At 43.3% G+C, this 26693-nt stretch overlaps 1 protein-coding gene across 2 annotated transcripts in view; it reads right to left on the bottom strand.

Annotated features, from left to right (window-relative positions):
* The window catches only part of LUZP1 (leucine zipper protein 1), a 65443-nt gene extending 39075 nt beyond the window's left edge, over positions 1–26368 (bottom strand). Inside the window, exon 1 of one of the 2 annotated variants that reach the window (XM_034423623.2) lies at positions 25933–26368. The gene's annotated coding sequence lies outside the window, so the exon portion shown is untranslated. Of the gene's footprint in view, positions 1–15417; positions 15508–25932 lie in introns of those variants that run through there. The other variant, XM_034423624.3, reaches the window with a different exon arrangement.
* Between the last annotated feature and the right edge of the window lie 325 nt (positions 26369–26693).

Below are 26693 nucleotides of genomic sequence, written 5' to 3' on the forward strand. Positions count from 1 at the left end.
TAATCCCCCACGCGCCCCTGCGGATGTGCGTGTGACACACACCCCCGCACCATTTTGGGCCTAGCAGGCCTCCCTGAAGCCTCCTGGAACCCCCCCACACATACGCCTTTCCCGCATGCATGGCAGAGACCTGAAAATCAGCTGGCTGGTGGGAGGCATGTGCGCATGCGCGGTGGAGCTGACCTAGGGCGACAGCTCATGTGCCCGCAGAGATGGGTCCACATGCCACCTGTGGCACGCGTGCCATAGGTTCGCCATCATGGCTCTGGCATCTTGGTGCTCTTCAGCCTTTGCTGGAAATTATGGAAAGCTGCCATCAAGCAGAGTCAACGTACAAATAATCTGAGTTGATGCAATGCATCTTCCTATGAGATTATGGGGCAACCAAAAAGGCAGGGCCCAGAAATTCCTTTCTGCTGGTCCTCCCTTATTCTTCCATTCCACTCCATAGGTCCCTGTCTTAGTTCAAGAGAAAGTTCTCCAGCCCATTTCCATTTTCCCTTTTTTATTGGCACAATAGAAAGCCTCCAAAATTTCAGCTCTAATAGAAGAAAACTCAAAGACCCAAGACACTGCAGGTAGTCCTCCACTTACGACCACAACCAAGCCCAAAATTTCTGTTGCAGAGTGAGACACTTGTTAAGTGAGTTTTCACCCCATTTTACGACCTTGCTCGCCAAAAGACGAATCACCGAAATTGTTAAGTTAGTAACAAGGTTGTTAAGTGAATCAGGTTCTCCACTGACTTTGCTTATAAGGTCGCAAATGGGGATCGCATGACCACGGGACAGACATAACAGACATAATATTTATGACCACGTCATAAATATTAGTCAATTGCAAGCATCCGAATTTTGATCAAGTGACCGGGGGGGATGCTGCAATGGTCGTAAATGTGAAAAATGGTCATAAGTCACTTTTCTCAGTGCCTCTGTAACTTTGAACAGTCACTAAATGTACTGTGTTGTAAGTAAAGGACTATCTGTGCTACTTTTTTGCTGCAGTCATTAAGCGATTCATACAATTGTTAAGGAAATCCAGCTACTGCCACTGACTTTGTTGGAAGCCACCTGATAAGATTGCAACCTTAATTAATTAATTAATTATGATTAATTAATTAATCATAAGATTACTAAGGAAATCATTATATTAAGGAAATGCTTCTAATGAAAAGGCAAAAAAAAAAAAAAACCTTTGTAAACCCACCTAAAACCTGAGTGTAGCTCCAAGTATATAATTACAATTAAACTTTAAGCAGATTAAAATATGTGTCAGATTATGGCCTAAGCCTGAAATAGCTTATTAAAATCAATGGAGATATATTAAAAAAAGAAAGTGTAGGACTGTAAATAAGTTTATTGTTGTAACCACAGAGGAAGAATATAAGGCATGCTGTAAAACATAATAAAACAACAATAAGACAGTGAAATTATAAAATAAAAGTAATAGAAGCATTAGATGTTAAAAAAAAAAAAAAAAGGTTACAGCGAAATAAAGCCAAAGAGACAGCCAAGAATTTAAGCATTTCTTTCTAAATTTAAGTGACAGCTTGGTTGCCAGCAGTTGGAACACATCTGCAAGAAGATAGTTCAATTTTTCAAGGTCAAGAAACAGTATTGACTCATATCCGCCATCCAGCTCTCAAAAAATAGCACAAATAATGCAACACAAACAGTACTTTGGTGCATACTGAACAAAGGATCCCCCCACCACACTGCCTAAGAGCCAGGAAAATGATATGCGTGATACAGAACTGGCCTCCGAAAGCCAAAGTAGAAAAGATGCAATGATACACAGATTTTTTTTTTTTTTTAAAAGATAGGTTTAGACTAATAATCATAATACAGGTAGTCCACGGCTTATGACCACAACGGAGCCCCAAATCTCTCTTGCTAAGCCAGACGGCCGTTAAGGGAATTTTGCCCCATTTTACTTGCCACCGTTGTTAAGTGAATCACTGCAGTTGTTAAGTTAATAACCCGGTTGTTAAGTGCATCTGGCTTCCCCACTGACTTGGCTTGCCCGAAGGTCACAAAGGGGGATCACATGGACAACCGTCATAAATATGAAGCAGTTGCCAAGCATCTGAATTTTGATCATGTAACCGGAGGGGGATGCTGCAATGGTCGTAAGGGTGGGAAATTGTCATAAATCACTTTTTGCAGCGTCGTCGTAACTTCCGGTGGTCACTAAACAAATGGTTTGTAAATCCTGTATTTGACTTGGGCTGAGAAAGCTGCAGTTCAAATAACTCAGTGTTTGTCAACCTTGGAAGCTTGAAGATGGGTGGACTTCAACTCCCAGAATCCCCCAGCCAGCAGCTCTGGCTGGGGGATTCTGGGAGTTGAAGTCCACCCATCTTCAAACTTCCAAGGTTGAGAAACACTGAAATAACTGATCAGCCAATAAATCTGGGAAATTTAGCAGCTGATGTACTAAAGTGTAATAGCTGGTACAAGAAAATTCGATATTATATTTCACATCAGGGCAGCAATGCAATCCTTGGCTTTTTAAAGAAAAGCTAAATGGTTTTGAAAGGAAAAATCTTCAGAGGTTTTAATAAAAGCAATCCTTGACTTACGACTGGCCACTGAACAACCAACTTAGAAGTTATGACGACATCCCAAAAGCTACTTACCACCTAATTTTGGAGTTATGATGACCACATAACACACACTGCACTCATGAGATTGCCTTTTGGGTGCTAAGCAAACCCCCCCCCCCACAGCATCCTGCAGTCACATGACCATAATTCGTAATGTTTTTGGCTAGTTTCCAGCAAAAAAAAAAAGATGCCCCTTGGGGAAAATTGACTTAATGATTGCCATGCAAAATGTAGGGGGAAAAAATCAGGTCTCGCCACGTGATGTCTCGACTTACAGCTGCAAATACTTACAACCATAATTCCAGGTTGTAAACTAAGGACTACCTGTATATTAATTACCATATTTTTCGGAGTATAAGGCGCACTTCCCCCCCCAAAAAAGAGGCTAAAAGAGGCTGAAAATGTGGGTGCGTCTTATACTTTGAATGTAGCTTTTGCCTGCTCCCTCCGACTCTCAGCTGTGCTTTAGCTTTTTTCAGCCCTAATGAGGCGCTAGCGAGTGAAGCAATTGCTTTGCCTGCTTTTCTCATTGCTGCTCCCTCTCAGCTGTGCTTTAGCTTTTTTTCAGCCCTAATGAGGCGCTAGCGAGTGAAGCAATCTCCATGCTTTGCCTGCTCCCTCCGAGTCTCAGCTGTGCTTTAGCAGTTTTTTTAACCCTAATGAGGCGCTAGTGAGAGAAGCAATCTCAGTGCTTTGCCTGCTCCCTCCAACTCTCAGCTGTGCTTTAGAAGCTTTTTTTTCAGCAAGCAGCAAAAAGCCCATTTTTTATCCCCAAGCAGGGGATAAAAAGTGTGTGCGGTCTCAAAACCAGCGAACTAATGTGCTGAAGCTGACCAGACTAAGGACGCTAGCCAGATGAATACCTGGTAGGCAGATTCCCCCCCCCCTATTTTCCTCCCAAAAAACTAAGCTGCGTCTTATACTCCGGCGCCTCTTATACTCTGAAAAATACAGTATACTAAAAATAAATAAAATTCAAGTAAATGTCACTCAACACCCCACCCCACTCCAGTTTTAATATCAGAAGAGGGTGGAGAATCCTGCCTTGCCCCCTCCAGTGATGACATAGGAACACACGGAAGGGACATGGACCTTATAATGAATAAGAATATGGGGAGGCTTACACATCACACTAGTTTAGGATAAAATGGGTTTGAGGACTTTGTGGTTCAGTGCATAAGGAGAAGCCTAGCCTCATATGGTTCTGGTCTTCATATAAAGCCACCATGCGATTCATTGGAAAGGCTTCATATGACAATGTAAAACTGCCACTATACTTTGGTTAATCCAGATTTGGGTCCAGTGTGTTTCATGATCCCAGCCTGATGTCAATCTAGCCCAGTGCTACTATCTCTCCTACAGGTTTTGGCACTAACCCTAAGACACCCTTCTTCCCATCTATTATTTGATGCTCTTAGGCAATAATTCCAGAGACGAAACCTGACATCCATCAGCAGGTAAGGACTGAGATCCAACAAACGGGAATCAAAGAATCTAGGATTCAACTTCTCGGCAGGATATCTAGATAGTCCATTTTATGAACAGTACCCACTGAACTCTATAGATCCTGAATGAGCCCACCCGCCCAGTATCAGTCTGATGCAGAGCTGTTAGGATCATGCTAGGGAGCAAAAAAGGACCCAATCTAGTCACTTTTCATTCACGCACCAACAAAACACAAATTCATCTAGGGTGACTTCCATCTAGAACAATCAAGCATTCTTCCTCCACTCTGAATGAGATTGTATGTTCTAAACACTATTGTCTTTGGCCTGGAAATAGGAATGAGCTAATAAGTATATTACTGAAAAGCTGGACTCATGAGAAGCAACCAAATAGGATGAACACCCTACACTTCAAGAAGTTCATTAATAGCACTATTGAAAATTACAACAAGGAAAAAAGGGTGCAAAGTGTATTCAATAAACAACTGTGACTTATGGAATATCCTCATTCTTTTTTGCTGTGATGACATATAAGAATATTAATTGTCACTGGAGTTGAAGGAGGGAGGACCAGAGGCAGAAATGTTAAAATAACGGAAGGGAAATAATGCAAACTCTGTTTCAAGCCCAACTCCCAAGGACTTCAACAGTTTTCTTGGCAATGTGTCAATACATATTTCCTGCCTTTGCCTTTTTCCGTAATTATTTTGGGTTTTCCAGTCTGAGTTAGTCCTGGCTTTTCTTAGTAGTCTCCCATCCAAATAGGGGTTGGTTTTTTTTTCTGTTCAATCATGTCCCATTCTCAGAGACTGCCTGGACAAGTCCCTGCAGCTTTCTTGGCAAAGTTACTCAGGTGTGGTTTGCAATTGCCTCCTTCCAAGGGCTAAGGGAAAATGACCGGCCCAAGGTCACCAGCCTTGGTGGGACAAGAACTCACGGTCTTACAGTTCCTAGCCAGGTGCCTGAACCATTACACCGAACTGGCTCTCATCCAATTAGTAAACAATTCTAAACCTACTTAGCTTTTGACATCGGCCAAGGTAGACCAGAAGGGACGCAGTGGCTCAGTGGCTAAGATGCTGAGCTTGTTGATCGAAAGGTCGTCAGTTCAGCGGTTCGAATCCCCAGTGCCACGTAATGGGGTGAGCTCCCGTTACTTGTCCCAGCTTCTGCCAACCTAGCAGTTCAAAAGCACGTAAAAAATGCAAGTAGAAAAATAGGGACCATCTTTGGTGGGAAGGGAACAGCGTTCCATGTGCTTTTGGTGTTTAGTCATGCCGGCCACATGACCACGAAAACATCTTCGGACAGCGCTGGCTCTTCGGCTTTGAAACGGAGATGAGCACCGCCCCCTAGAGTTTGGAACGACTAGCACATATGTGCGAGGGGAACCTTTACCTTTAAAGTAGACCAGAGGCTGCCATCTATTTGGACATATTCATTATTCTTAATTTTAATTACATTTAAATATAATCAGAATAAATTCTTCCAAAAGTAAATCTGCCCAATTTCACCTGTTCCTGATTTCCTGGAGTGCAACCCCTGTTTTACTGGTGAAAAGTGTTATAAACCTTGTGTGCGGAGCCATTCGGCATAGCATGGATAAAAGCTTAGCACTATAACTCAACAACTAAACCAACAATGGTGAAGCAAGAAATGGAGAGACACATAAATCTGGACAGGACGATATCACGGAGTTGGATTCTATTGAAGTGGAATCGGTCACCAGGTGAAAGACCGCCTAGCTCAGAAAAATATTGGGACGAAACTCCTACATCACCATGAACAATCTGTATTTCGAAAAGGCTGCCCATTGTGTTGACAGATACAAAAGCAAAAGCTATTAATCATCATAAGCCAGCCCCAGGGTCAGTTGGGCAACTGACCTCTCCAGCTTATAGTCACAGGACCAATGTACCCAGAAGCTGGGTTAATGGCCTTGACTACGAAAACGGGTGTCTTGAGCTCTGCAGATGACTTCAAGTTTGTAGGAAGTGCTACTCATAGAGAAAGGGATTGGGAAATTATTACCAAACAAAGTGAACTTGTGAATTAAGAAAAAGATCAAAGTATTTAGAAGCCACTCCAATGTGGTGCTTGAAGATATGGGGACTTCAACTCCCACAATACCTAGGCAGTACAGATAGGTATTCTGAGAGTTGAAGTGAGATATATGCAGGGGTGGGCTGCTGGAGGTTCGCAAGGATTTAGGAGAACCTCTAGCTAAGATTCTGTGCAGTTCAGAGAACCCCCAAATCCCACTCCTGGCTGGCCCCGCCCCACCCCGCCCACCTCTCCCAGAAATTCCCACGCAGCCTGTTTTGGATGCAGGTAAATGCAGGGCGTGCACGGAGGCTTCGGGAGGGTGAAAAATGGGCTTACCAAACGTTCGGGTCTGTTTCCGGCCTCCAGAGGGCCTCCAGAGCCTGGGGAGGCCGTTTTTGCCCCCCACCCCGAGCCTTGAGGAAAGCCTCCGGAGCCCGGGGAGGACAAAAATGCCCCCCACCCGCCAAGGTGCAGGAAGCTGACTAGGCCACGACCACCATGGCCACGCCCACCCAGCAACCGGGCAGAGAACCCTTTGCTAAAATTTTTGAAGTCCACCCCTGGATATATATTACAATCCTCGCACAGTACAATCCTTGTACAAATGGAGGTCAACACTGGGATAAGTGTTGGTACTCTCTGAGGGGGAGACAGCTCAGTCTGGAGCTGCCCCATATAATGTCTCAATTACAGGCCAATGTACATATGACAAGCTTGGTATGTCAAACATTTGCATGACAAATTACAGAAACAAATTCTAGAGAAAGCAAATGTGACTGCAATATAGAGAACATGAAACAAGAGGTGTTGTATGTCAACCTAGATACGCGAATACCCAAGTTCCCTGATCCATCCACTGTTTTTGAAAGAAACCATAGTTTGCTGCAGTTCACCCAGTTGGAATACAGGTACACCTCAACTTAACGTCTGTAATATCATGTTTCCCCGGAAATAAGACCACGTCTTAAATCAATTTGTGTTCCAAAAGATGCTTATTTTCCAGTTAGGTCTTATTTTCAGGGAAATACGATACTAACTGCATCCATCTGGCTAACAATCTTAACTGGGGCTTATTATTGGGATAGGGCTTATATTTCGAGCATCCTGAAAAATCATGCTAGGTCTTATTTTCCAGTTGGGTCTTATTTTCGGGGAAACAGGTTAGAGCCTGCCCATCACAGTCATCAATCGTGACAGTCATAAGACAGACATTATGTGGCAAAAAAGGTCATCACATGATGAACCTGATTTATGACCTTTTTTGCCACATAAGTGTTGTTAAGTGAATCAGACTTCCCCCACTGACTTTGTTTGTTGGAAGCCAGGTGGGAAAGTCACAAACGGTGATCATATGATGCCAGATACTGCAATTGTCATAAATACATGCTGACTGACAAGGGGCTGATCCTGTGACTATGGAGACGCAGTAACGGTTTTAAGTTGAGGACTACCTATAATACAACTGTATTCCCTAAACTGTGTCCTCAGGTTCTGTCTTTTTTTTTACCTGCACAGTCGCAGCAAGAAGGAGCAAACTCTGAAGCACGTAACACTTAAACTGGCAGCGCTTATTAAATCAAAGAATTTTACGTCAGCCAAGTTTTGCTTCCTGTAAAATATGAACATGATAACATCAATATGTGGCACCTGGAAAATGGGCAAGCAATCTTAATTCCGGACAGATGTTCAAATCCCGCAAGATCCATTCTGCATGGCCAAGGGACAAGAGATTATGGGAGCAGTAGTCCAAAATATGTGAAGAATTTCGAAGAATGATCAAAGGGTCTGCATTTCACAAGTTAAACTAGCGTCTTTTTAAAACATTTTTTACATTGTTGGGATAAGGTGACCTATAGTAAGCTCTATCGGCTACTTTTTCCCATGAGTGGTGGACGGGGCTGTTGTCCCACCCCCTTTGTAATGCAGTCAGCTGAACCTCAGTGTGTGTGTGTGTGTGTGTGTGTGTGTGTGTGTGTGTGTGTGTAGGGGATAACTAAACAAACTGACATGCCTGGGAGCTAGAGAGATTGCGGACAGCGGCAGTTCCCCATTCCTAATCAAGGGGCTTGTAACTGGTTGGACCGGTCCCCCGCATCCCCCTGTTGGGAATCAGGGACCACAGGCATGCAAAACATCCTGGTTAGCGTCTGCTGAAATCATTTTTCCCAGCTGCAACCTCAGTAGGCAGCATGCTGGTTTTGCATGCAGAAGATTCCAGTGCAATTCTGAACATCAAGAGCTTGCTTGCTTGCTTGCTTGCTTGCTCACGCATTCATTCATTTATTCATGGCTTGAGATTTTGGAACTTTCCCCCAATAGATGGTCCTCCAAGCTGCAGAATTAAAACCAGCATTATCCATACTGACCAGAGACATTTTTCTGTCTGGCAGATTCTAGAAAAGACTGGTCAATCAGAACAGATTTTACTAGGTTAGATTAGAATTACTGTATCTGGGCTGCTAAATTACAGATGACTGGGATATGGTTGAAAAGAAATACAGAACATTCTCACTCATTGTTGCCATCTAGTGGTTATCTGGGGTTGTGCAGTTGAGATAATGTTACCCTAAATTAGATCAAGTAGCTGCACTGGAGATTTTGTTGGGCACAGCAGTGATTTCCTGAGTTAAATATCTGGATTTGGGTTTTTTTAAACTGCCAAATAGCACAAGATGTCAACCAGATCTCAAATTAAACTGTTAAAACTCTTTAAAGATCTTGTGCAATTTGGATGGTTGGGATTAACTCTTTGGGAGACTGATGGATGTTACATTTCCACTCTGATGCCATCATCATAAATCATCCTGAATTTATTCAATCAGTGATGACGATAAAGTGTTGTTTCAGATGTGAGTGTTTAAGTTAGTTTCTCAGGTTATGTTTTTTTGGGGTAATGTTCAAACAATCAGTTTCATTAACCCAGTTTATGGATTTGTGGAATACACTGCATCATAAACTCACTGAACAATCTGGGTTTACACATCACACAAACCAAGGCTAAAACCCACGCAGCCGCTACGTTTCTAAGTGACTCGGTTGACTAAGTATGTGGTGTGGATGCAAACATGAAATTAGTTTTTCTATTATGATGTTTTTGTTCACGATCTGAATGTGGTTCCTATTATATGTATGTAGTATTTGTTTCTGAAACTTTTGTGCTCTTCTGACACGCTAACAATTTTCTCATTCCTTCTCAACTTTCAAGGATGCCTGATGTTGTAAATTATTGGATTTAATGCATTCTTTTAAAATTACAAAGCCTCCTCTTCCCCCCTTCTCATTTCCACACAACCCCCCCCCCCCATGGCTTTCTGGTTTTCAAAAGGCATCTTGCTTACCACTGGGGAGACTATTCTAGCACATCCTAGTATTTCTTTGTGCTTAGCAAATCACTAAATGCTGAAAGGTAGACTTCAACTTACGAAGGTAATTCACCCTGGAATTATAATCATAGATTGTTGAGGTCATAAGTAGAGGAATGACTTGACTAAAAACTCCAGGTTTTTAGTCTCAAAGGTGTTTTTTCAAAAGGTAATTGGACTGTTTTTTCTCTTAAGAAGACATTTCCCTTCTCATCCATCCATCCATCTCTGTGAGAGGGATCTTGAACTCTTAGTGGACAACCAATTAAACATGATATAACAGTATGCGGTGGCAGCCAAAAAGGCCAATGCAATCCTACGCTGCATTAACAGAGGGATACAATCAGGATCAAGGGAGGTACTAATACCACTATGTAAAGTAAGACCACAGGTAATCCTGCATCCAGTTTTGGTCACCACATTATAAAAAAGATGTTGAGACTCTAGAAAGAGTGCAGAGAAGAGTAACCAGGATGATTAAGGGCCCGGAGGCTAAAACATACGATGAACGGTTGCAGGAACTGGACATGGCTAGTCTAGTGAAGAGAAGGACCGGGGGAGACATGATAGCAGTGTTCCAATATTTGACGGGCTGCCACAGAGAGGAAGGGGTCAAGCTATTTTCCAAAGCACCCTAAAGACAGACAAGGAGTAATGGATGGAAACTGAACAAGGAGAGATTCAACCTGGAAATAGGGAGACATTTTCTGACAGTGAGAGCAATCAACTAATGGAACAGTTGTGGGAGCTTCATCACTGGAAGCTTTCAAGAAAAGACTGGACTGCCATCTGTCAGAAATGGTGTAGGGTCTGCTTGGATGGGGGGTTGGACTAGATGATCTACAAGGTACCTTCCAACTCTGTAAATCTCTCGGTTAAATCCATCTATCCATTTTATTTATTTATTCATCCATTCATTCATTTGATTTTTTGCTGCCCCTCTCACTGCAAGGTAATTCTCTTTTATGACATTTTTTTGCATCCGTCGTTAAATGAATACCAGAAACTTGGGAGTAAACACCAAAAACCTGGCAAAAAAAAAACAATATTCACAAATTGCAGCAGTGTGATCACAGGATGCTGCACATTGCTATAAAGGTGAGCCAGTAGCCCAGTGCCCAAAATGCGATTACATGACCACAGGTGTGTGTGTGTGGCCATCATAACTCCAAAAACAGGTGGTAAATAGCATTGGGGAAGTGAGTCACAAGTTTGAATGGTCGTTAAGTGTCCGGTTGTAAGTTGAGGACTACAGTACTTGTACTGCAAGCATCGTCATTAGAAAGCAGATCTTCATGGAGCTAAATTATCATTTTCACCATCATCATCTGGAGCTACGTAGTCCTTGAAGTTTAGCTATTTTATCTCTGCTTTTTGATATTTTTTTGCTATCTTATCCAGCAAGATGAGGCTCATCAAAGCCATCCTTCTGAAAGTTAATTATCAGTGGAGAATGAGATGGTTCAAGATGAGTTGCTAAAATGCTGAACCAGTTACCAGTTCTGAATGCAAACATTAATAGGCTTATTACATAGTATGACTGTTCAGGCCTTAGGCCATGGTGAAAGGGCCAACCCAGCCAGTGAGAGAAACAAAACTCTAAGGAAGGTTAAAGACATTTCATTATGCAGCACCTGAACAGGAGCTCCTGAAGGCCTCAATTCCAAACACAAAGCTCAGTATTAAAACCTAGGTTATTCAAACAAAATGCTTCAGCATCTTTAAGCAGGCCTGGAAGGACTTCACCCTAAAAACCTGGATGTCTGCGGAGATGAGACCTTTGAGTCATAGTTGTCTCAAAGGTGCTTTTTTTAAAAGGCAGCTGGACTGTTTTTCCCCTTGAGGAAGAAGTTTCACTTCTCAACCAAGCAGCTTCATCGGTTCTTCATCAGTTCATCCTTCCATCACCCCCACCATCCTACCAGAACTGATGAAGTTTCTTGGATGAGAAGCAAAATGTGCTTCATTTATACCTCCAAGCGAGGCTATGAAAGATCTCTGGAGATTGTTAGTCCATGCAAATAAGTTAACCAGAGATCTGGAGATCTCACTGGTTATAAGGCTTCAAATGAAATTCCTGGCATCTCCAGTTACACAAAAGTGGAAAGATCTACTGACACAATGGAGGAGAACCTTTTCCATTCAAACACCTCCTAGGTATGTTGGGATTATTACTCCTATATTCTCATATCCTGCTGCCCAATATGCTAAATAGCATGGGAGAATCTAATGCTAAAAATAAAAATTCTCAAACCCTGCCCATGATGGCTTGGAAATTGTCATTTCAATCCGTCTGGAAGGTGGAGGAAGATGGGCCAATATTTAATTGCTCGGTTATTAAAATATGTGCTGCCTATTGAGAAAATACAGCTAATAAAAAAAAATAAGGTGTAGCAGAGTTGTATAATGTCATACAACCTGGTAATATTGTAATATAATTTTACACATTTAGAAAGATTACAATATATAGACATGTTCTCTAATTTTAATTATATGCAATACGTATTACAATTAAATTGTATAATATAGTACTGAATGTTAACAAGCTACTTTTCATAAATTTATTTCATCAAAGACAAAATAAACCATATTCCACCTTGGCATAATATGTAAATGCAGCCACTGAGTTTAATAAGACCAATTCCCAATTTGCATTCCATTTCCTGGAAGTAAGTAAGAGTTAATTCAATTCAGTTGAGAAGGAAATTGCATTTAGGAACATTTTTTTTGAAAAAAAATCTCCTTCTTTGCAATATTTCAACAGTTGCAAAAAAAAAAATGTTGTTGTAAAGGGACCTGTGGCCTACAACATCTGGCTTTAATAGTTTGTTGATACAATTTTATGCTACCAAGACAAGGTACTAACACAGATATGCTATGATTTTTCTTGCTGCCTCTCTAAATTAGCCCTCCGCAGATTATGTCTTATCTCACTGTTTTATGCTGCTGAGACTCTGAGAATCTGAAATGTTAATGTTAATAAACAGCATCATTAATCCACTATGGATTTTTAATGAAAGGGGGAAATTAATGTCATCTGTGAAAATCCTATTCACAGCTACCCTTAAATACTTAAGCCCCACTAGGATCAATGAGACTAAGTCCCAAGTAAACAAGTAAAGGATTGCAACATTTATGGAACAGAGTGATTTGAATTACAGTGAATCTGCTCTCAAAAATATTTGTGGATCCCCCTCCTCCCCCTCCCACAGATTAACACAGGTAGTCCTCGATTTACGACCACAATTGGGAACAAAATTTATGTGGTTAAGCAAGGCGGTTCTTAAGTGAATCATGTCTGATTTTATGACTTTTTTTTGCCATGGTTCTTAAGTGAATCACTTCAGTTGTCAAAGGAATCATTTGGTCATTAAGCGAATCCAGGCTCCCCCCCCCCATTGGCTTTGCTTATCTAAAGCCAGCTGGGAAGTTTGTAAATGGAAACCACATGACCTCAGGATGCTGAAACTGTCGTAAAAAATATCTGATGGTAGCCAAGTGCTTCAATTTTGATCATGTGATTGCGAGGATGCTGCAATGGTTGTAAGTGTGAGGATCAGTTGTAAGTCACTTTTTCCAGAGTCATTGCAACTTTGAATAGTCACTGAATGAACAGTTATAAGTTGTGAACTACCTGCATGTAATAAGATTTTACCCTTCTGATGATCCTAAGCAATTGAGTACCGTAAGTAGCATCTTTCCAGATGATCACATTTCATTAATAAATTTGTTAGTCTAGAACAAGGGTGTCAAACTCAAGGCTCGCGGGCCACATCCAGACCGTAAGGTGCTTACATCTGGCCCACGGGGCTGCCCTGGAAGCAGCGGGCCGGCCCGCGGTGGCTCTGCCAGTGAAAATGGAGCTCGTGTTTTTGCTGGCTTTCAGGAAGCCGTCACAGCTGAAAACAGAGCTCGGGAGCCCGTTTTCGCTGACAGAGCGCTTGGGCCACCACAGGCGCCCCCGACACAAGTGATGTCAAGCTGGCCATTCACCCCCACCCCCAAGGTTAAGCACAACCCTGATGCGGCCCTCAATGAAATCGAGTTTGACACCGCTGGTCTAGCAAGATGCCACTAGATTTCTTCTGATTTTTGACTATCGAGGGCTTCCTCCTACAAAGCATTGTTATACAATTTCCTACAGTGTCTACAGTTCTGATGAGTGTTTCTTCACAGGAAATGAACTGGATCCAGGCTCAAGTCATCCTTATAAACAGGCCTACGGAAATTAATGAGTCTTAGATACTTGTGATTACCCCCAAATTTCATAATTGCAGTGATTCTTCTCCACGTACAGCTTTTGGTGTTTTAATGTTCTTACTCTGTGATGATGCACTGCAAGCTTTAAATTTGGTGCTGTTGTTTTTAGGCCCAGCGATCAATTATACCCAGTGATATGCTATGTTTTTTAAGCTACTGGTTTTGTTTATGGTTTTAAGTCTTTTGTAAGCCACCCTTGTCTTCAAGGGCGCCTAATAATTTGGCTAATAACTTTTTTCAAAAGAAATGAGTAAGCTTGGAATGAACCCTGGTAGCTTGGATGTATCATCGGGATTTTGAAAAAGCTTAACGAACTATTCAACAATAACATTTAATCACAAGCTGGGGCTGGAGACAGAGGAAGGAGGAAATGTACAGGAATTCAACTGACTAATGCGTTCGTTCACACTGTTTTACTGAGTAGATAATTTCAGATGTCTAGCTTCTCCAAAGATGTGGGCCACACCTCCCTGGAAATCACTTTTAAAATGTTGACCTCCTTTTCTGCGTTTTAGCCAAGACATGACCCTCTTGTGGTCACTTTTATGTAATCTGAAAAGATAGCTAATTGTGAAATAATTGTGAAATAATACATCTAATTTTCCGTGCAACTTTGAGCATTTTCAACATAAGAACTTGCCCTGTGGGAGGTTTTCTTTTCTAGCCATCTTCTTTACTCAACCCTCATTCGGTCATTTCAAAGGAGTCTTCTTTTTTTTTCTAGGTTTTTTTTTTTAAGGTCAGTATTCCACAAATCTGGGCATCCTTCTTCCACCCTGTCTAGTGATCATCTTTCTTTTACCTCCTAAACTGTGACATTCAGCCTGACCACAGGCAACTGACAGAAACATGAGGGGGCGGGGGGAATAATTTCAAGAGGGCTACTGTTTCCTAAAAAAAAAAAAAAGATTATAGGGAAATCTCCCAAAAGCATAGCTTTCTTATGCCCTATCCTTCTTCTCCCAAGGAAGTTTGCAAAAATTATAGATTTCTCTAGGGAAAGTCAATCAGGAGAACGATTCACACATGCTACCAAGCCACTAAATAGATTACTGAGTTTTGGTTTAGCATACTGCGGGCACTTAGCCAATCTTGTTGACAGATTATGGTTAAGCTTACCGTACAAATTCAACAATGACACCTTCTCCAATAAATACAAGCTACAACTCCTGCCTTAGTCTCCACTATCACAAACTCAGAGAACAAACCTTTGTAGGTGTGAACAGGTCTACTAACTTAAGAGATATTGTCATGTGTGCAAATGCGCGCACACAAAATCCGGCAACCCTATATTGTCAATGACATATTTTTTTTCTGTGACACAATAAAGATCACATGTGGTTAGTGTCAATGACACAATGAACATGAATTTGGAAAAACTCTAGAAGGCAATGGACAACAAGGGGGCCTAGAGTCCTACAGTCGATGGGGTGCGACTTAAGTGACAGAGTATCACGATTGTCATGATTTAGTGACTGAACAACAAAGATCAAATGAAACGTTACTTTCCAACTTCTGTTGTAAACATTAGAGCAGGGGTGAGCAACTATGGCAACTTTACAACCTGTGGACTTCAACTCCCAGAATTTATGAATTTCAACTCCCAGGATTTGAACCCTGGGAGCTGCAGTTTACAAATCGTAAAGTTGCCATAGTTTCCCCCACACACACACACACCTCCCAAAATTGTAAAGCATACCTTAGTGTCTTCACTGCCTTGCTTTCACCAGTTTTCATTAATCTATCTTCTCCCACACTTAATATTACAGATTATTTGATCTTCATATTTCTAAGGGGAAAATGGATAGGGTATAGGGGGGATCAAACATTTGCTTCTAGATTTAGAAGCTGACAAAGAAAAAGTTTGAAAAGCCCAGGTATAACCGGTTGATGTTTCACCATTTTTTAAAAAAAAACGGAGTTGTATTTCTCGCTAACTTCACTAATTATTATTCTTGCCCGTTCCTCTGCCTTGAACAGCTCACGTCATTTTCTCTTCATGAACTCGTTTCCCATTGATGATTCAACAGCCACGAAGCGCGAGAAGCTTTTTCTGCAAGTTCATATTGTGATTCATAACACAAACTAGAGTCCTTTTCCCATGGCTCAGCCGGGTAATGGGACCAAAATGATTACAAAAAGCTCCAGAAGATCTTGTTTAAGTGAAGGAGGGGTCAACCACACGACAGATGTGATTAATTTTAAGTATAAAATGATGCGTGCTGGAGCAAAACTCTAACACTGCACCTACAGTGATGGGGACTGTGCTACTTAGAAAAAAAAAACCCCGATCTATAGCTCAATGAAGACATCAAGCGAATGTAGCAGTTGTGAAAAACGTATACTGTGTTCCAGGGATAATTAGGGAAAATGAAAATGACAATGTTATATAAATCTATGATCTACTTATCTATCTATGCTGTGTACAGTTCTGGATGCCACTTTTGATTACATTAGACTAACAGATTTGGAAGGGACCTTGTAGGACACATTTAGTCCAACTCAGCCCGCCCAGGCAGGAGACCCTACACCATTTCTAACAAATGGCAGTCCAATCTCTTCTTGAAAGCTTCCAGGGATGAAGCTCCCACAACTTCCGAAGGTAAAATGTTCCATTGGTTGATTGTTATCACTGTCAGAAAATGTCTCCTTATTTCTAGGTTGAATCTCTCCTTGATCAGTTTCCATCCATTATTCCTTGTCTGGCCTTTGGGTGCCTTGGAAAATAGGTTGACCCCCTCCTCTCTGTGGCAGCCCCTCAAATATTGGAACACTGCTATCATGTCTCCCCTGGTACTTCTCTTCACTAGACCAGCCATGTCCAGTTCCTGCAACCATTCATCGTATGTTTTGGCCTCCAGTCCCCAAATCATCCTGGTTGCTCTTCTCTGCACTCTTTCTAGAGTCTCAACAACTTTTTTATAGTGTGGCGACCAAAACTGGATGCAGTATTCTAGGTGTGGTCTTGAAAAAGGATATAGTTGATTGGGGGGAGGGGGAATCTGAAAGAGGGCCAGTTTTGTCTAGTGGTTAAGGCACCAGGCTCAAAAGCAGGAGACTGTGAGTTCTAGTTTGCCTAAGTCATGAAAGCCAGCTGGGTGACTTTGGGCCAGTCCCTCTTTCTCAGCCCAACTCACTTCACAGGGTTGTTGTTGTGGGGAAAATTAGAGGGGGGAGGTGTATTGTATATATTTGCTACTTTGAGTTATTTGTAAAAATAATAAAGGCAAGATATAAGCAAACAAATAAACAATAAAACCCAGACAACCAGGAAGCTTCGATACTTTCCTCACAAGAAAAGATGAGAAAGATTGAATCCCTTTAGTCTGGAGTAAGGACTCGTGAGTTAGGAATATTAAATCAAACATGTAGAAAAATGGATGTGTATTTCTCCTGCTCACAAAACACTAAAATCAGGGGGCAGTCAATGAAGCTGATTGGAAAGAGATTTAGAACTAATAAAAGCACTCCTTCTTGTAATTGGTGGGATTATTTTGACATGTGGTGACGAGGGCCACTGAAGTGGACGACTTTAGATTCAAGGAGGACGGGTCTCTCAAGGGCTGCTCTGACCTTATCTGGGTTTTTAATCTCGACAATCAAAAGAGAGTCATTATGGCATAGTGGTTAAAGTGTTGAGTTAGGAGCAGCGATCCAGGTGAAATCTATCCACAGCTACCAAAGTACATAGAAAGACCTGGGTCTCCCAGCACCCAGTCTAGCAGCTTCTCCACTAAAGTGCAAATGGGCTGAGAGAAAGGGACTGGGAACCTCCATGACTTTGAATCTGAATCTCCTTGCTCCTAGTCCAGCATCTTGCAAAATGTAGGTCATTCCATAAGACAGGAGCCATCACACAGCCTCTTTCGAACGGTTGACAAGCCAAAAGACTAGACATTCCTGAAAAACTGTAAGTGTCTGGGAGATTAACATCAACAATCAAAAGACATCTAAAGATGTCTAAAGACATTAAAAGTTCTTTCATTAAAATATGTTTGTATATGTAACAAAAGCGGTCCAGTTCAATCTTTAAACAGCAGACACCGCGACTGCATGGAATCAGTCACTGTGTTCCGATGTTAATGGGTTTCTTTCTTTTTCTTTTTTGTATAGTTTGGCTTTCTTTTTCTCTTTTTGGTGTAGTTGTATGACAGCAATAAAAATAAGGCAAGAAGGAAAGGATAAAGCTCTCCTGTTGCCTGAAGATTAATGGCCTCCTCTATATTTTTAACCTTTCATCTCTCTACCTTCCCTTTTGGTACATACATAGTAGGGAAAACTGCACTAGTCCAGAAGAAGACCATCTTAGTCCAACAATCAAAATATTCACTGTTTATTCACCTTTAAAATAACAATACCAATATGATGATTTTTACTCAGGATTTTGGCTCGTCTCATCCCCAGATTCCATGATATTCTCTTCCAGCATCTTCAACATCTGGACTGTGTTAAATCCCCCAAAACAAAGAGAATCAGTTATGATACTCAATAATCATCAATACCGATGATGATCTCAGTATTTCACCTCCAATCTAGGAAATAATGTGTTTCTTCCAACACAAGTTGCTGGAGAACCCCAGCAGAAAGGAGATATGACTCTTGTGCCATCTTTGAAGACTTCCCAGAAGATAATTTAGCTGGTCTTTGAGTGAAGCACAATGCAGGATCAGATTCAGCAAAACACTGTTTACTTTCTGATAATCCAGCTACCATCATTACTAATGCCTTGAAAATGTGTCTATGGAGATTCTCAGTCATCCAGGTCATGGTTGTCCCAAAGGTGCTTTTTCAAGAGGCAACTGGAACTTTCTTTGTTTTTCTTTGAAGACATTTCACTTCTCATCCAAGAACTGATGAATTGAAGAAACTTCTTGGATAAGAAATGAAATGTCTGCAAGGAAAAACAAAGAAATCCCAGTTGCCTCTTGAAAAAGCACCTTTGGGAACTTCAAAATATGCCAAGATTTGCTAAAATTCCCAATCCCATGCCCAAACCGGCTAGGAACTTCAGGCAGACATCAGAAGAAGATCCAAACGTGTTTGGCATGAAAAATGTAGCCTTTTCCCCTTTTTTCACAATATAAGAACTGGGAGGAGAGTGTACCGGGTGTTAGAATGAAATACCAGGAGACCTGGGACTGATACATAGATAGCTTTAAAAGTGGATTGGACAAATTCATGGAAAATGAAGTTACTACTAGTTTACTACTTTCTGGATCACAGACAGCCTTCTCAGTGAGCAGCACGGATAGAGGACAATTGTTAATTCAGTAACCACAAATTAACTCTATTGTCTGAACGTAGGCATATCCTTCAGAAGTAAATTGATTGATTCCTTGATTCTGCTTGCTATAGTTTCTGTGCCATTTCAAGCAAACTAACTTGAAGCATTTTACAAAGTCAAGATGCAGACTACCACCCGGCATCATATTGCCAAATAAAGCACTCCTGTGTTGCATTTTTTTTCTCCAGCATAGCTCCATCTCTTACTTTCCAAGTTCATAAATTCTCTGATTTCCTGAAACAGTCAGCACCTCTGCCCTCCACCAATTCTCATTTTTTGCCTGGCTTCCCATAAGGAACTCAACAGGCATTCTCTGCTTACATACTGTACCTTGGGCAACAGAGCAAAGAGCCAACAAGACCACGAATGATTATAGTTGGCGTCTCCTTTCCAGGGAACAAATGCAACTGGTACACCAGCTAATGCCAGTTAACATCTTCCTAAACCAGGCTTCCATTTGCTCCAGTGGTGGGATTCTATCGGTTCAGACGAATCCGGTAGCTCCAATAATCAGCCGGGAGTGAACCGGTTCATCCAGACAATCAAATGGGCCTACCCACCCACCCGCATTATTTTCCTACCTTTATCTCCTCAGCTGATTCGCATGGATCAATCGGCTCTGCTCTGTTACTCCTCCAAAGAAACCCGGAAGTGAAGACTTTTCAAATGGCGCACATGCATGCAGTGTGCGTTAGACACGAATGCGCAAAGCGCACAATCACCAAACCAGTTGTTAAGCAACAACCTACTAGCAAGAGTCATGAATCCAAGAGAATCCTCAAGATAGGATTTACTTTTCAGGGAAGCCCAATCTCATTTAGAGTCAAAAATTGGAACCATCTTGGAACCACAATTCCACCTTGTTTGAGTTAAGCCCAAATCTGCCTTTCTCCATCCAAAGTATGATGGCCTCCAAATACCAGTCAAGACTTCCCCTGCATTTCCTTTCTAGCCAGGATGGAGACATATGACTGGAAACCCTTTACAAGGATTCCCCACCTCATGATGGCAGATGACCTCTCAAAGGTGGCTTCATGCTAAACAAAATGGAGCAGAGGACTTCTCCAAGGTCTCCCATGTCCAAGAGAGGCCAATGTTTGGAAGTAGCTAACTAACTCTGCTTGTTTCTTGAAGCAATTTATTTTATATCCATGCTTTATTATTTTTATAAACAACATATCTAATACTCCTTCCTTCCCCTATTTTCCCAACACAACACAACCCTGTGAGGTGCGTTTGGGCTGAGAGGGGACAGGCCCATACTGGGTGTTTGCTACCTTCAGAATCACAGTGTCAGCCCAGGGGTGTTATTCAGCAGGTTCTGACAGGCTCTGGAGAACCGCTAGCAGAAATTTTGAGTAGTTCGGAGAACCAGTAGTGGAAATTTTCAGTAGTTTGAGGACCAGCAAATACCACCTCTGGCTGGCCCAAGAGTGGGGGTGAGAATGTAGATTTTGCAATATCCTTCCCCTAGGAGTGGGGAAGGAAGGGGATTGTGCAGTATCCTTCCCCTGGAGTGGGGTGGGAATGGAGATTTTACAGTATCCTTCCCCTGGAGTGGGGTGGGAATTAAGATTTTGCAGTATCCTTCCCCTGGAGTGGGGAGGAAATGGGGATTTTGCAGTATCCTTCCCCTGCCACGCCCACCAAGCCACGCCCACAGAACCGATAGTAAAAAAATTTAAATTCCACCACTGTGTCAGCCCTGGAGGCCATCTTTTCAGGCAATACCTCAAAAGGGGTACCTGCTGGGGACAACAATGAAAAGGGGAGGCTGCCTGTTTTCCTGAACTTCCTGAAAGCATCTGCTCAGAGATTGTTTGTGACTCAAACATTTATTTATTGAAATTTATTGCCCGCCCAACCCCAGTGGACTCTTACATAAAGGCCAGGCTAGATAGTGACGGTTGATCCGAGAGCACTTTTCTTATCGTCTTAATACATCTGGAAGGTCACCAATTAGGGACGGCTGCTATAATTCTAGGCCCAAAATTTTTTAGAATCAGTATTCCCACCTCAATAGCACACACAGACAACAAACACGCACGTTTTTATTTTTAAATGAATTGATCAATATTTTTGAGAGGGGAAACTTGCAAGAAATTTTGCAAGTTTTCCCCGAGTATAGAAATGGTATAGAAAAACTGTTCTTGGGCAGGGGGTTGGACTAGAAGACCTCCAAGGTCCCTTTCTATGACTAATGTGGACAAGGCTAACAAGAGCCAGTGTAGTGTACAGGTAGTACTCAGCTTGCAACTATTCCTTTAGTGAATGGCACTGAAAAATGTGACTTACAACCAGTCCTCGCATTTACAACCAACGCCGCGTCAAAAGTTTGATTCTTGGGCATCTGGCATAGTATTTCCCAACGGTTGCAGCATCCTGAGGTGACGTGATCTGCTTAAAGGCCATATGATTTACTTGAGCGGCACAAAAAAAAAAAAGGTTGTTAAATTGGGTGTGACTCACTTAACAACCGCCTTGCTTAGAGATTCTGGTCTCCGTTGGGAGTTGGAAGCCGAGGACTACCAGGAGTCCACCAACACAAGTGTTATTTGTCTAGGGAAAGGCACTCTTGCTATCCAGCACGCTCATGCTTTCACACCGTGGCACAAGCAAACACAATTAATCATGACCCTTCCCTGGGTTTTCTTCCAGACAATAGGAGGGCCACAGCCAAAAGTGCTAAATTCCAGAGATCTTTAGTGAAAACAAATGCCATGTTTCCTCAGAAACTTTTAACGGGGCCTGGGCTCCCTCCACTCCGCCTTCCCCTCCCGCAGAAACAAGACTCAGCCTCTTGTCAGCTCCGAATGGACAAAAATGGACTTACAAGGCAATAAACAAGCAGAGATTCACACCAAGCCCTGCCTTTCAGCCCAAGGATGGTTTCACTTTAGGGAGGAAAAAAAAGGGGGGATGGGGGGAGAAAGAGGAAGGAGGGGAAAATGCTGAAAAAATTCCTCAGAGTAAATTGAGCAAAAGTATTTCTACCCAGGGGGGGTGAGGGGGAGGCTGGCTGATGAATATAAAGTCTTTCGGAGGGCGAGGAGTTCTCCGCTTGTTATGGGGTTTAAAAATTCCCCGCTCCACCTGCACGTAGGTGGATTCTCCTCACACACGTGTGCAAGCTAAGGATTTTACACCACTATTTTAATTAACCGAGGAAGCAGCAGCAAACCGACGGACATGTTTTCTCCTGTTATGCCAACAGCATCCCATGTAAAAGGCAGCAAATACTTTTTCATCCCCTTACATCCACATCTCCATTTTGTTTTTCTTACAGGTAACTCTTTCGACTCGCAACAGTTTCTTTTAGCGACCGTTCAAAGTTACAACGGCACTGGAAAATGTGACTCGTGACCGTTTTGTCACGCTTACGACCTCTGCAGCATCCTCACGATCACATGATCAAAATTCAGATGCATGGCAGTTGGTTCATACATACGACCGTTGCTGTGTCCCAAGGTCATGTGATCTCCCCCCCCACCCTTTGCGACCTTCTGATCAGCAAAGTCAATGGGGAAACCGGATTCACTTAACAACCGGGTTACTAACTTATCAACTGCAGTGATTCACTTAACAACTGAGGCAAGAAAGGTAAAATGAGGCAAAACTAACTGAACAAATGTCTCACTTAACAACAGAAAGATGAGAACTACCTGTCTTTATGTGATGGAAGGTAACATTCCCATCCCACCTTTTCTCCAGAAAATTAAGCTGACCAACTTTTTTCTCCAGATTTTCCCAACAACAACCCTGTGAGGAAGATAGGGCTGAGAGAGTGAGGGACTGGTCCAAAGTCAGCCATTTAACTTCCTCGGCTGAGGGTGGACTTGAATCTGGCTCTTTCTCTGGTCTCAATCCAACACATTATTCAATATATCAGACTGGCTTTTTAAAAGTGAATTATATTCTACCGTGCTACCATCAATTTTCTCACAACAACCATCCTGTGAAGTAGGTTGAGCTGAATGAATGAAAGACTGGCATGGGCCCCTCAGGCAGATTCTGCAGCTCAGGCGGAACCAGAACTTCGATTCTTGAACATTGGATCTGTTACAGGTAGTCCTTGACTTACGACCACAATTTGAACCCAAACTTTGTTGCTAAGCAAGACAGTTGTTAAGTGAGTTTTCTCCCATTTTATAATCTTCCTTACCAATGATTAAGTGAATCATTGCACTTCTTAAACTAGTAACACGGTTGTTAAGTGAATCTGGCTTCCACACTGACCTTGCTTGTCAGAAGGCCGCAAAAGGTGATCACATGACCTCAGGACACGCAGCTGTCATAAATACATGCCAGTTGACAAGCACCCAAAATTTTTATCACATGACCATGGGGATGCTGCAAGGGTCATATGTGTGAAAAACAGTCATAAGTCACTTGTTTCAGTGCAGTAACTTCAAACAGTCATTAAAACAAATGGTTGTAAGTCAAGGACTACCTGTACACTACACCGGCTCTTATTAGCCTTGTCCACATTAGTCATAGAATCGTAAGGTTGGAAGGGACCTTGGAGGTCTTCTAGTCCAACCCCCTGCCCAATAACAGTTTTTCTATACTAAGAAGTATCTCTTTGCTCGAAGGTCATTCTAAACCACAATTATGGGTAAAAATAGTCAGGATCTCTAAGATGCATATACCTTATAGGTATACCTGCACAGAAGCATGGGGGGGGGAGAGGGAGAGAGAGAATGTACCATGCTGCAGTAGTGACTGCTTCCACCTGTCCTCTCTGAAAAATTTGGAGGAAGGGAGGGCCATCTACAGTTTCAGTCAACTGCATTCCCACCAATGTCCTGGGAAATAGCCAAGGATTTAACATTCGCTGCAGCTAAAACCCACGAATCTTGGTCTTTAAGCCCTGCTTGACTATGATATGATACAAGCAAAGTTCACAATACAATGTGAAATTTGCCTGTTTCTAGTTTTGCACATGGCATGAACACAAACTCTGTGTCTTTAAAACCATGGTTAATAGCTCCATGTTTGAGAGGGAGCGAAGCCAGGGTATCGCCATGATCTAGCACTATAAGGAGAGGTGGGCGTTTCAGTCTCCTGCTTCAGAGAGACTTGCCATGAAGATAAAAGATTGAGGGAAAAGCCATGTCCTAGGAGGTGCTGCTCATAAAAAAGGCTTGAAAGATAATAAAATACTGCACCAGAATACTGCAGAAGGAGAAGCCACATTTAAAGAGGAAAAAAAAAAAGCTGTCAAAACTATACTCGGCAATGAAGATGCACACATTTCCCCAAACTTAAACAGTCCGGGTAGCCCGAACTGCAGCTCCAAATACCAAACTGGTTAAGTTAAGAAATCTTCAGTTAGGCTTCATTCAAGCCACCTCCATATTTATTCCCAATTCTAAAGTGCAGTTTTCCCAGCCATCCCCAAGCCTGGAAGGCCTCCTGTTCTTTTTAAACACTCCATAAAAGTCAGGCTGAGAGGCAAGACATTCATTCACCCGATGCCTTTTTTTTTTTTTTGCAAGCCGCCACCACACTACATCAGTTGAATTTCCACCTGTCCCTGTTTTCCAACTAACTGTTAAGTGGGAGACAAAAAAAAACCAAGTCAGGAGCAACCAACACACAAGCTACCTCATTATAATCTAACACTTTCTCCGGCAGTAATGTTTTAACAATCCAATGAAATACATACAAGTAATACTTTCTCCCAGGGCAGGATTTGCATTTTTTTTAATATATGTATATGTGTGTGTGTGTGTGTGTGTGTGTGTGTGTGTGTGTGTGTATAATATATATATATATTATATATATATATATATATATAGAGAGAGAGAGAGAGAGAGAGAGAGAGAGAGAGAGAGAGAGAGAGAGAGAGAGAGAATATATATATATATATATATTTATTTATTTATTTATTCGGGTGTCGCAGAAGCCTCTCCAAGGCGCAGTTCTGAGGGGGGGAAAAATAACCCTTTCAACTGCAATGGGATCACGTTCCCAAACCACTGCGGGAAAACAGCCTCAGCACACCCAGCTTACCAAAGGGAAAAAAAAACCCCCTACCAAGTTCGCGGAAGCCCCTCACCCACCCCCAGGTAAACGTCCTGAGGCCCCTCACGGTAGTCCCGCCGATATTTCTGAGGCTCCCCCCACCCCCAGCCGCCTTCCCCGCAATTCCTGAGATGACCTTGGACTGGCTGGCTAGCCGCAATCTCCAGTCTGATCTCCCGACACGGAGGGGGCCTGACTTTGACGCCAAAGCGCTTCGGAAACGCACCCCTTTTCCTTCTTTCCAGCCCCCGCTTCTTCCCGAGCGAAGCCTGGAGTCGGGAATCAGGCTGCAAAAAGGGCCGCGCTCGCCCCTCCTGCAGCAGCACTGCTTTCCCCAGGGAGACCCCAACACACACACACAACCCACTGGTGGGACCCTCACCAGCCGTGCAAAAAAAAAAAAAACAGCCAAAGGAAGAAGCCCCCACCCAGCCCTTTCCACGTCTCCTCGGGTCCATTGCCTGGGCAGGAAAAGGGCCTGGCCGCCTGGCGTCCGAGCGGGAAGAAAAACTTGGAGATGGCTTCGGAAGTTGCAAGCGCGAGGCCGGCAGGCTCTCCTGAGCGCCTTCCTTCCTTCCTTCCTTCCTCCTTTTTCCTTCTTTCCTTCCTCCTTTTCCTTCGTTTCCAAAGCTCTGGCCAGCCGGGAAGTGCGGGGACTCCCCCGGCTTTTTGCTGGGTTTTCTGGTTTTGGTTTTTTTTTGTTTTGCTCCGGGCTTGTCCGCGCACACTGGCAGGCTGAACAAAGCGGATGCCTTGAATTCCTTCCCAGCCCAGCTCGGGTTTGGCAGCGCTTGGAAGCCCGGATCGGCCAGCAGGAGGAGGAGGAGATGCGGCCCCTCGCCGACGCTTCCCCCAGCCCACCCGGTGCCCACGCTGCCCCCCACCCCCCAGCCCATGCCTTACCGGTCCTCCTCCCCAGCGCCGCCGCCGCCACTGCTTTCCCTTCGGCGCGGCGCGCAGGAGCCCCAGGGCGCCCCAGAGTTTCTTCTTCGCCTTCGTCTTCTCCCCTCCGCTTCCCTCCTAAAAGGCCCGGCAGGAACCGCCGGCTCTGCCCGCCCCGGCTGCCCACACTCCGCGGCAGGGGGGGGCGGCGGCCCGCTTGGAGTTGCTGATCCGGCCCCGCGGACTGACTGGCTGGCGAGCTGGGGCTTCTCCTCCCGACAATGAGAGGCGGCGAGGAGCCGAGAGAGCCGGAGCCCCTGCGGGCGGGCCTGACGTCAGGAGGCGGAGGCAACGGCCGCGACGCCTCGCTCTCCCTGGACGCGAGCCCCCGAGACGCCTTCCGCCCGCCAAAGGAGGCGGGAGAGTCCCGGCCGGACACTCGGCGCGGCCTTCCTCTGGCAGCGGAGAGGCCGGGCAGCCTGAGGGGCCGCGGAATCTTGTGGGGGGAGCCCAGCGAGGGACGGGAGTTTGGCTCTCCCCGTGGCCGCGGAGAGGGCGCGCTCGTGGCTCGGCCCTCGGCTCAAGCCCGCGTGGCCCGGCCCGTGTCCACTTGGGTGGGCGTCGTTGTGTATATATATATTGTGTGAACGCAACGAGTTGGGTCACTTGAATTCCCCCCCACCCGAGTTTAAGTTTAATATATATAATAATTAATTAATTAATTAATTAATATATTTAATTATTATTATTTAATTATTATTTAATTATTAATTATATATTAA

This window comes from Pantherophis guttatus, chromosome 10 (genome assembly GCF_059756535.1).
Source record: "Pantherophis guttatus breed Tessera chromosome 10, ASM5975653v1, whole genome shotgun sequence".
Lineage (NCBI taxonomy): Eukaryota > Metazoa > Chordata > Lepidosauria > Squamata > Colubridae > Pantherophis > Pantherophis guttatus.